Source organism: Silene latifolia, chromosome 4 (assembly GCF_048544455.1).
Source record: "Silene latifolia isolate original U9 population chromosome 4, ASM4854445v1, whole genome shotgun sequence".
Classification (NCBI taxonomy): domain Eukaryota; kingdom Viridiplantae; phylum Streptophyta; class Magnoliopsida; order Caryophyllales; family Caryophyllaceae; genus Silene; species Silene latifolia.
In genome coordinates this window covers 60,044,793-60,057,130 of record NC_133529.1, presented here as the reverse complement: position 1 = coordinate 60,057,130, position 12,338 = coordinate 60,044,793, and positions in this window count along the sequence as shown.

Here is a 12,338-nt window from a genome sequence, read left to right as displayed (position 1 = left end):
TATAATTAATTCAATATACATCAATTAAATATAATCGTTTATATTCAATTTACGAATTAACCGCTTAATTCGCCTTAGCCATTATTATTTAATCCGTATTAAATAAAATATCTCAACATCACGTTTGACTAATTACTAGTCAATAACTCCGACTAACTGCTTAGTCATATTTGGCATCAACATGACTGTATTTTCATACCGTCACATCTCTCAAACGTATCCTATAGGTGTGACTTTTAGGGACCAGTTGATCACCGCCATCTGTATGACAATAACGTCAAACTTATCTAGCAAGCCAACCGTTATTGATAAACGTGGACCAACTGATAATAATACAAAAGTATGCCCTTTGATCCTTTTAGAGATTTAAATGTTATTGCACTAACTGTAGAGGACACCAGCCCCAACAAGCTCCCACTTGTCCGTACAAGTGTATGTGTAATAACGTTATCCGTACTAACTGGAGGACACAGCTCCAACAAACTCCCACTTGTCTGTACAAGTGTATGTGCGATAACCGATTCTCATATCCATTTAAAAATTTCTCCCACTCAATGTAAAACAATTTGCAGATCCGGATCCGCAAAGGTCGTATTTTACAATCGATTTGTATCAAGAGTGGTTTCCCCGACTAGAGAGTAACTTAACTGATAAAACGAATCCGTATTCGAGCATGGCCATGCATTTCGATTCTGACTCCTCGAGTGGCCCCGAGAAATATCGAGTACCTGATAAAGGCTGAATATTTCCTTCAACTCGACTCCTTCCGATCTAAGCACAACATGAAATGACCAGAAAAATCTACTTGGCCCCACATTACGGATGACCGTGAGAAAGAAACCAAAGTCACCCAAAATCTGCCTTATTCTCAAAAGACAGTCGATAGTCAAAAGAATCGACTCTTAGGATCACCATGGAGGTCCTATCCACGACCTGGCACCGAATGTTATAAAACATTTAGGACTCCACGTCGATGTCACAATTGTGTCCTACGAGATATCCGTATAAATCGCCTCTCGTGATTGGTCACCAACCTTTTCACTTATGGCTCGTTGAACCCACCATCAACCAACGTCACAAAATAATTGCCAGAGTTATCAGCTCATGTGGGCAATTAAGGACCAAAATATAATGTTTGTTCAGTTCACTTTGTGGTGTTCAAAAATTGTCGTACAATTCCACATGAAAAACAAAATATATAAATATCAAAACGATGATGTCGTATAGAGTACAAAAGAGAATGAATCTAATCCATAAAAGAGTACTACAACTCGGAACACGTTTAATTCCCATGGAATTAACATGCCCTTCATGCTTATCTTGTCGTAATGGTTTAGTGAGAGGATCTCGCTATATTATCATCTCAGTAGCAATCTTTTCTATCACTACTTCCTTTTGCTCCACGTAATCTCGGATTAGATGAACTTTCCGTTGTACATGTCTAGACTTGTTGCTAGACGTAGGCTCCTTAGCTTGGAAGATGGCACCTCTATTGTCGCAATAGATGGTGATCGGGTCATTCGAACTAGGCACTACTGATAGTCCTTGTAAGAATTGACGCATCCATATCGCTTCCTTTGCAGCTTCGACGCGGCATAGTACTCGGACTCGATCGTAGAATCTGCTTTGTAACACTTTGTTTGGAACTCTTCCAGGTGATCACAGCAGCGCCATTAAGAGTAAAAACGAATCCAGACTGAGATTTCGAGTCATCTCGATCCGTTTGGAAGCTAGCATCTGCGTAACCGGTTGCGCATAGCTTTTGATCGCCTCCATAAGTCAATGCCCAATCTTTAGTCCTCCGTAGGTACTTAAGAATGTTCTTGACAGCCATCCAATGTGATTCACCTGGATGCTGTTGGAATCAACTTGTCATACTCAATGCATATGCCACGTCCGGACGTGTGCATATCATGGCATACATTATTGATCCTATAGCCGAGGCATAAGGAATCCGTGTCATGCGCTCTTTCTCTTCCGGTGTCTCTGGTGCCTGAGACTTGCTCAAATGCACCCCAGGAGCCATAGGAAGAAACCCCTTTTTGGAGTTAGTCATGCTTTGAATCTCTCTAGTATCTTGTCTATATAAGACTCTGATCGAGAGATAACATCCGACGTGATCTATCTCGATATATACGGATGCCCAAAATTCTTTGTGCCTCACCCAGATCTTTCATCTGGAAATGGTTCTTCAACCATACTTTTACCGAAGTTAAGAGAGGTATGTCATTCCCAATCAGGAGTATGTCATCGACATACAATATTAGGAAGACAATCTTGCTCCCACTCGACTTGATATATAGACATGGTTCCTCGACTGATCGAGTAAATCCATTTTCTTTTATCACTTGGTCGAAACGATGATTCCAACTCCTAGAAGCTTTCTTAAGTCCATAAATGGAACGCTTAAGCTTGCACACTTTCTTAGGATGTTCTGGATCGATGAAACCTTCGGGTTGTACCATGTACAACTCTTCCTCCAAAAAACCGTTTAAGAAGGCGGTTTTCACATCCATCTGCCAAATTTCATAGTCATGAAAAGCGGCAATCGCTAAGATAATCCGAATGGAACGCAGCATGACTACGGGTGCAAATATTTCATCGTAGTGCAAACCTGGCACTTTGGTGAAACCTTTAGCAACTAGTCATGCTTTATAGATATCTTGTTGACCTTCCACAGAATACTTTATCTTGTAAAGCCATTTGCATTGAAGGGGACGAACCTTAGCAGGTAAGTCAACAAGATCCCATACGTTGTTCTCATACATGGAGTCCATCTCGGATTGCATGGCCTCAAGCCATAGCTTTGAGTCAGAACTAGTCATGGCACCTTTATAGGTTGCGGGTTCACTACTCGTTAAGAGTAGAATGTCATCTATGTCATGTTCCTCGACCATACCAATGTATCTGTCCGGAGGAATAGAGACTCTTGCCGACCTCCTAGGTTCCTCAGGAATATTAACCGCAGCCGGGATTGAAGGAATTTGTTCGTCCAATGGTTGCTCGGTATTTGGGTTTGGAATCTCCGACAGTTCGAAGGTTCTATTACTCTTTGCATTCTCGAGAAATTCCTTCTCTAAGAATGTCGCACTTGCCGCAACAAATACACGTTGTTCGGTTGGCGAATAAAAGTAATGACCAAGCGTTCCTTTAGGATAACCTATAAAGTATGTCTTGACCGATCGCGGGCCGAGCTTATGCTCGTGTCTCCACTTGACATAAGCCTCGTAGCCCCAAACCCGTATAAAGGACAAGTTAGGGACCGTTCCCTTCCATAGTTCATATGGAGTCTTGTCAACAGCTTTAGACGAACTTCGGTTAAGTATTAGAGCGGCTGACAAAAGAGCATAACCCCACAATGAGTCAGGCAACACGGTGTGACTCATCATGGATCGAACCATATCAAGTAGTGTTCGATTTCTCCGTTCGGACACACCATTCAACTGAGGTGTTCCGGTGGAGTTAACTGTAAGGCAATCCCACAGTCCTTAAGGTGTTGATCAAACTCGTGAGAAAGATACTCGCCACCACGGTCTGATCGTAGTGTTTTAATCTTTCTACCCAGTAGGTTCTGTACCCGATTCTGGTATTCTTTGAATTTCTCAAAGGACTCACTTTTGTGCTTCATTAAGTAGACATAGCCATATCTACTTAAATCATCCGTGAAAGTGATGAAATACCTATAGCCTTCTCGTGCGGTGATTGACATAGGTCCACACACATCCGTATGTATGAGTCCTAATAGGTCAGCAGCGCGCATTCCAACACCTTTGAAGGAAATACGAGTCATCTTACCGATGAGACATGATTCACACGTGCCAAATGATTGAAAATCAAAGGCCGAGATAGCTCCATTCTTTATGAGCTGTTTTACACGTTTTTCATTAATGTGTCCCATACGCAGTGCCATAGATACGTTTGATCTTTGTCACCAACCTTTAACTTCTTATTCATTACGTGTAATATTTCGGTAGTCTGATCTAAAACATAAATTCCATTCATGGAGACTGCCTTGCCATAAATCATATCGTGTAATGAGAAAATGCAAGTATTATTCTCTATTACAAATGAAAAACCAAGTTTGTCAAGTGCGGCTGAAATAATGTTTTTAGAAAGACTGGGTACATAATAGCGGTTATATAAAAATAACTCAAATCCGCTAGGAAGTTGGATCACGTATGTTCCCCTCGAGACGGCGGCCACTCGTGCTCCATTCCCGACACGCAGTCCACCTCACCCTTTACGAAGGGTTCGATGTTTGAGCCCCCCGCACATGATTACACAGATGAGAACCACAACCAGTATCTAGTACCCAAGTTCCGTAACTTGCGTGGTTAATCTCAATCATATGAATAAAAGTAGAAGAGGATGAAGACATACCAACAGGTTTAACGCGACCTGCTTTTATGTCCTCATGGTAAACAGGACATGTACGCCTCCAATGCCCAGTCTTGTGGCAGTGATGGCATTCCATGTTTTCGGTATTGCTCTTTGTCGCGCCTGATGAGGTGCTCGACTCACCAGCCCACTCTTACCTCGATCCCGACTTCTTAAACTTCGGTTTACCTCTTTTGTTAGGCCTAGCTGAACTTTGACCTTTCCCTTGCCCTTGTTTGACACAACGAGAACATCCTGTTTCGTGCTCCCACTAAACTTCATGTCCTTCTCGGTCTGTACGAGAAGGGAGTGTAGTTCATGAGGTCTTTTCTTCAAATCATTCATATAGTAATTCGCTCTGAAGAGCGCAAAACCATCGTGGAGTGAATGAAGCATGCGGTCAATCACGATGTTCTCACTGATTTTACAATCAAGCGCCTCCAGTTTCTCGACATTCTCAATCATGCTGAGAATGTGTGGGCTAACCGGTTTCTCGTGGAGTGAATGAAGCATGGTGACATTCTCAATCATGCATCAAAGAAGCGAGTGGTATGCTCATAGGTCACGATTCTCGGTGCTTTCGAGAATTCCTTAGTGAGCGTGGTGAAAATCTTGTTTTCACCTTGGGCTATGAAGCGTTTCTGCAAATTGGGTTCCATTGCAAAAATGAGTACGTTCTTTACCGCACCCGCTTCCATGGCGAAATCGTTATACTTGTCGATCTCGTTAATTCCAGCCGTGGGGCCTGGGTTTGGCGGGATGGGCTCGATCGATATTTGAGCTTCCCGTCGGCGCAGCGGCTGCATTCCGTAATGCCGCCTCCCAGTCCGCGAAGTTTGATCCATCATTCTTCAGTCGAGTAGACTGATTCATCTGATTCATGAAGATCCGAAGCCAGGACTCACGGTCCAATGTGACACTTGGTATTGGGTCGTCAGCACGGCCAGCCATTTTGTTATTAGCAGTTTAAGTGATCGTGATCTACACTGAAAAAGAAAGGAAAAACAAAACGAAATAAGCAACTCATCGAGGTGATTTAAGTCTATTTAAAATTCATTTTAATCGTGTAGACTCATTGCACTTGCATAATTGCTCTCCCTCAAGAATAATACAAGTGATCCCCAGACTCAATTTCCGTAAATTGATAAGCCAACTGTTTAGCTAGTTCTTCCGTAAGAACTCTTGGTCGATAGATTTCCGTAAATCCTATCTATAGTCCACCATAATCACAGGATCGTACGAGTGACCATAGTGTTGAGATAAAATAGGTCAATCAGTTCCAACTTACCCGACGTAGAAGGGGTCATATTTTGCCTACCGACGAAGAAGGGATTCATTGGAGTTTGACCTATAAAGACTATTCTCAATTTTTGTTTATACGAGGAAGATCCCATCAACTTAGTTTTAATTCATTTTAAGTGAACGAAAAACTAGCAACTGCGTGAATGAATTAATTTGGGTGATGGCTTAAAAAAAACGTGTGATATCTGTATATCATAGAAAACTAACGCGTGACCTCTATATGAGTCAGTTTTCATGCAATTATTAGGTGGTTTGGTTTTAGGCGGAATATGATGCAATCTATCGTTACGATAAAATAAATAAAAGAATGCAAAACGTAAATAAAAATTCCTAGTGTGGCCTATCCTAGTAAAAGAACATAATACAACTTTGGAATCCACCGTTGGACCCGAGAAGCTTGTCTTGATGTTCCATCTTGATCCATGTAGCGGGAGTGAGCATCCGGTCTCGATCTTTGGTCTTCTCAAAATTACAATTAAAATTTACAAAAATAAACCTATTTACATTCTAAATAAAAACTGTAATTACAAGGAAAAACCAAAACGGAGATGCGAGATCTCAAAATACAACCAAGACCGTGTTCCATCATTACGGTAACACGTTCTACTAAGGCCACACTAAGTTACAACCGTTTGTAAAAATAAATAAATACGTAATAAAAGCATTCAAAACATTAAAAAATAACGATAAATAAAATGCATCAACTAAAAACAAATTCATTCGTGACATAATTCCGTAATTATGTTAAATTTATCCAAACCACCTTTTAACAATTAAAATTATGTGACAAAACGGCTTCTATCAACTTAATTTTAATTCATGATAATCCGTTACTTTAAATTGCTTTAAAATAACTAAATGGTACGTGAGTGAACCGTTTTACTATCAAGCGAGTGCACAAAATCCGTATTATGCACATTTTGGCCGAAAAAAAAAAATAAAACACAAATTTTTTTTTTCTTCACGTCTGGACTGTGAACAGTAAAATTTTTTTTTTTTTATTATTATTGTTGCTGATTGCCGAGAGCTCAAAAGAGCAAAAAAAATTTTTTTAGCGGCTAAAAAACGTGAGCATCAACAAACCAAAACAATATCGATTTGATAAAAACCAATTGCAATTTCACCTAATTCGTATAGAAATGAATTTACAATTGATGATACTTTAACATATTGCTATGATTATCGTTATAAAATAACAATATGCAAAGAACGATTGAAAACAAAACATCGTCTGATCAGACGGTAAATGTTTGTCACGGTTTTCAAGAAACAAAACAACAACAACCACAACCGTGTAAACTAGGCACGGTTTCCAATGCAAAATTATAGAAAAACAGCCGTGACCCCTAAAAAAAATTTCTGCCGAGACAAAAAAAACAGGCCGCACGGTTTTCTATGCAAAAACGAAATCGTTTCAAAATTGTTTAATGAATATCACAATGAAAAATTTACGTGGCCTCGCTCTGATACCACTTGAGGGGAAATATCCGTAAAATTCCCTTAAATTTTAGGACTATAACGTAGATTTAACATGTGATTATCGTCATAAAACAAAAATACAAGAGAAACGATAAAGATTAAGAATCAACCTCGGGTCCTTGTGCAATTCGGCTAAATGAACAGAAATCAATGTAGATTTCCTCCTAATCGTTGTACCCAAGATCGTCTGAGACTATGCCCTTGTGCTAGAATGTATTCTCTAATTGCCTTGCAATATTGAGAGAATTGTTGTGAGTTTTGCTAGATGTGAGATCTAGGTTTTTCAAAGAAAAATGCTCTCAAAAACCCTAGTTTATTTGCAAATGAAATGCTTAGGTTAAAAAAGAGAGAGAGCCTCTCTTTTGTTTGCTCGGCCAAACCGTGGGTTTTAGGGGGAAGTGGGCTTTCCACTTTCTCCTTATTTTTAACTCGTGGTCCGACTCGAAATTGCTAAAATGTATATGACGGGATTTTATTATAAATCGTCATCGGTTATCGGTTATTAAAATATCAACTAGTAACATGACTCAGTCGATATATTAATACTTGTCCGACAAAGACAATATTGTATAATTAATTCAATATACATCAATTAAATATAATCGTTTATATTCAATTTACGAATTAACCGCTTAGTTCGCCTTAGCCATTATTATTTAATCCGTATTAAATAAAATATCTCAACATCACGTTTGACTAATTACTAGTCAATAACTCCGACTAACTGCTTAGTCATATTAGGCATCAACATGACTGTATTTTCATACCGTCACATCTCTCAAACGTATCCTATAGGTGTGACTTTTAGGGACCAGTTGATCACCGCCATCTGTATGACAATAACGTCAAACTTATCTAGCAAGCCAACCGTTATTGATAAACGTGGACCAACTGATAATAATACAAAAGTATGCCCTTTGATCCTTTTAGAGAATTAAATGTTATTGCACTAACTGTAGAGGACACCAGCCCCAACAAGCTCCCACTTGTCCGTACAAGTGTATGTGTAATAACGTTATCCGCACTAACTGGAGGACACAACTCCAACATGGAGAGCTCACTCTAGAAGTAGGAGATGAGAGCATAACTTTCAATCTTGACAAGACCATGAGAGCTCCCCGTTTGAAGGAACCATGTTTTATGGTTGATCATTATAGCCGGAAGGATGATAGGAAGAAGTCGGAATTCCAATGGAAGAAGAAAATTGAAGATGCTCCATTCAAGAGCAAGTGAATTGTAGCAAAGAGAGCTTGAAAATCTCACCAAAATCAAGCAATGAAGAGGATGGCCTCATTGGCCAAGACAAGAAAATGGGAGAGTTGTCTCCGTCAAATCAAGAGATCTTTAGTGATCAAGTAGATGAAGTTTGTGGTCTTTGGGACAATGAGTTTGAAGGGATTTTCAATCCCTATATTGGTAATGCTATCGATCAAGACCGACAACAAGGGAAAAGGTCTATTGAAGATCTTTATCATGATAATGAACAAGCTTTTGTTTAGTTCTTCAAGGTGTTGAGCAACATCAACAACACCTTGGATATGCCCCCATGACATCTCACTAAGGATGAGAGTTTGGCGGAGTCCTCCCTAAACCACCATTTGTAAATATTTCTAACTCCCTAACTCGCATTTTAATTTTACATTGCATTTTTGTCATTTTTGGATTTTTATGCTTTGATCAAGATAATTATCATTTTTGAGAGAAGTGAGGGAGGGACTAATGATTCAATTGATGAGTAGTGCTTTAGCTTAGTATGGGGATAACAATTGCCTAGGCTATTCATGCCTTAGTAGTGCCCCCACAATGAAGAACACGGGATTTGAAGAATGAAAAATGACACGGGATATGCAAGTACACGGATGGAACTGAATCCGGGTAAAACAGGGAGAATCCGAGCGTATTCATGGGAATCCGCCCGTCTTCAGGCAATTCGGGCGTCTTTGTAAGAATCCGCCCGTCCATCTGAGCTGAAATTTTAAAATTTTGGGACTGTTGATAAATCCGAGCGTCTTGCAAGAGAATCCGCCCGTCTTCAGAAAGACGCCCGTCCTGAAAGGAAAGACGCCCGTCTTTTTGGCTGGGAAGAACAAGAAATCTCACTGGAAGAGAATCCGCCCGTCTTCAGCAGAAGACGCCCGTCCCGCAATTGAACAATCCGAGCGTCTTTACTGAAAGACGCCCGTCTTTAGGCGAGATTCCTAAAACCAAAACAAGCAGAATCCGAGCATCCCGAAGGAAAGACGCCCGTCTTCCCCTGCAATTCAAAATTTTTCGGGTCTTTTATAAACCCCCTCCCACATTCAGTTCTTCATTTCTTCATTTCTTCATTCAAAACACTACCCATAAACCCCAAAACTCAAAACCCTCATCCTCTCCATCACCAAAAGAAGATTTCCTCAACCACATTCAATCAAAATCAAATCAAAACTTCCTTCTAACAAAAATTAATCTCTCCTCTTTCAACAAAAAATCAAACCAAGCACCAAAATCTTCAACCTTTGAGTCGATTTTTGAAATTATAAAGGCAAAGGCTTTCACCTTAAAATCGATTTGGGTATACTTGGAAATTGAAGATTTTCACTCTTTTCTTGGTTAAATCATCAATGGCAAGGACAGAAGGAGCAACAAAGGCACCTAAGGCAAAGGCACTCTCAACAAGACAAAAGAGTCTTCAAGCAAAGAAAGCCTCATTGGCTATGGTGGTAGCTAGCTCAAACTTGGAAGTGCAACAACAACAACCTCCATTGGAAGCAACAACATCAACAACTCCGGAAATTGCTAAACTTTCGAACTATCCGGAGGTAATTTTCATCTCTAACTCCCATAGGGAAACATTTGCCAAGTATGCTAGAAAATCCTTTATATCCACCAAGTTTATTTGTGAAGATGCCTTGAATAAGTTGGGTGTCCTTGAGAAAACTAAAGCCTTCTTTGAAGCCATGGGGTTGGGAAAATTGTTTGCTACAAAAGAATTGACATACCCCTCCCTTACCTTAGAATTCTTGAGTTCTTTGAAAGTTACTAAGGTAGATACTAGGGAAAACATCGAGTTTCGCCTTGCAAATGTGAGTAGGCGCGTCACCTTTGATGAATTGGGTAAAGCATTGGGTCTTAGTGATTCACATAGTTATTTCAAGAATCCCGGAAAGTATGACCCCGCTCCTCTTTGGGAGGCGATTTCCGGAAGGAAATTTGATAATTATCATGCTAGTCGTGCTCTATTAGTCCACCATCCGGGCATTAGAGTGTGGCATAAGGTCATAGGGAATACCATCATTGCAAGAAAATACACCAACCACTTTACCAAGCTCGATTGTGTTCTTCTTGAGTCGGCCTTAAATATTGGAAGGGAATTCACCAAGCCTTTCAATTCTCTAAGGCTTTTGGTGGATAGATGGCTAAATGTTGATTGTGGGAAGCAAGGCACCACCGTTATTGTAAATGGAGGTCTAGTCACTCTTTTGGCTAAGTACTTTGATCCGAATTTCAACAAGGATAGCAAGTATGTGGTGAAAAAGGGGGGTCATCTCATTGATATGGATGCTATGATTAACAAGTACAAGTGGGTCACTCATAACCCTCTTGACACCAAGTATGAGTGGCTCGCCAATGAGGCTAGATCTTTTACTTTGCCTTCTAAAATTTGTCGTTTGAGTGTCCATCGGACCAACTACCTCCTTCCCCTCTCAAAAGAAGCCGAATACATCATCCGACAACAAAAGGATGAAGTTGAAGTGCCCTCCTCTTCCATTGTCACACCACCCTATCCTTTCAAGTACCAAGAGTTCAAACCCGAAGGTGTTGAAGCAAGCAAAGATTATATGACTCTACTTATGCAAGAGATGCACAAGCAAGCTTTTAAGGATCGGGAAGATGCTTACTTAGCCCAATATCCACCCCTCCTTCATTTAGCTAGGCAAGGACTACTTGATCCTTCATGTCCTTTGCCTAGTTGGGCGGATAGGGAAGTCTTCTTTCCGAGTGCATCTAGGGGTGAGATTCCGGGTGACGATGAAGTTGTCGGTGATGAGATTGTTGATGATAACATTGATGAAGAGGCTAGTGAAGAAGAAGAAGAGGATGATTAAGGAAGCAAGCAAGAAAGTGAAGAGGGAAGTGGTGATGAGTCCACTTCTATTGAGGAAGATGATGATAATGATGATATGGTGGAAGACTAGCAAGCTTTGGAGGCTCCTACCCTCTTGAGGTTTGCTTACTTCTTTCTTTGTTTTATTTACTTTATCTTGATCATGGTTGGTTGAGTCCTAGCAACATAGAGGACTAACACCTCGGCCCCATTGAGGTGTTCTTATTTCATTGTTCCCATTTTTGAAAATCCAAAATGACAAATTTAGTTTCATGCATTGCATCTTGTGTGCATGAACTACCCCCAACTTTAGGACATTTGAAATAATGTCTAACTCGGTTTGGGGAAGTATATGCATACGCAACGGGAGGTAATCTAAATTACGCTCTCCGTCATAAACAAAAACCCATGCATCATGTAGTGTAGATTAGTGTAGCTTGCATTTAGAGTAGAATTCATGCATCATGCTTGCATGATTTCCCATCATTTTGGTCATTGAGGACAATGCCCATATTAGTGTGGGGATGGAGAATTCTAACTTAACTTTTATTCAAAAATCCAAAAAAAAAATTGAAAAATTGAAAAACCAAAAACAAGTTCATTTCCTTTGTAGTGTAGTTATGTATATATTGTTGTATATATTGTGTTTGTTTTATCTTTGTTCACATTGATCGACTACGCCACATCCGAGACATGAGGATATTGAAGACCGCATGGTATGATCTTTCCAATCTCCTTTTTCCTCTTTATGTTAATGACTATGTGGCTTTATTTTGATTGATGCGGTATAACAATGTGAACTTAGGACTTGCATTTAGTTTATATGGCATATTAGTTGGTAGAATCATTTGCATTAGGATGTTTATATGCTAGTTGCATCATGGCATGTAGTTTGCATGTTAGAAAAATTTTGCGAAACCGTCTACTTGGGAAGCTTGATAAGTGTATATAGGCCCTAGTAGATGCTTTTTCTTCTTAAGACTTTGCTTGTTAGAATACTTGTAAAACACCCTAGGATGTGTCATGCTAGTATCCTTTAGCCTGTGGATTAAGGTCTAGTCCAGAGTACCTTGTGGTGTGATAACTCCTTGGC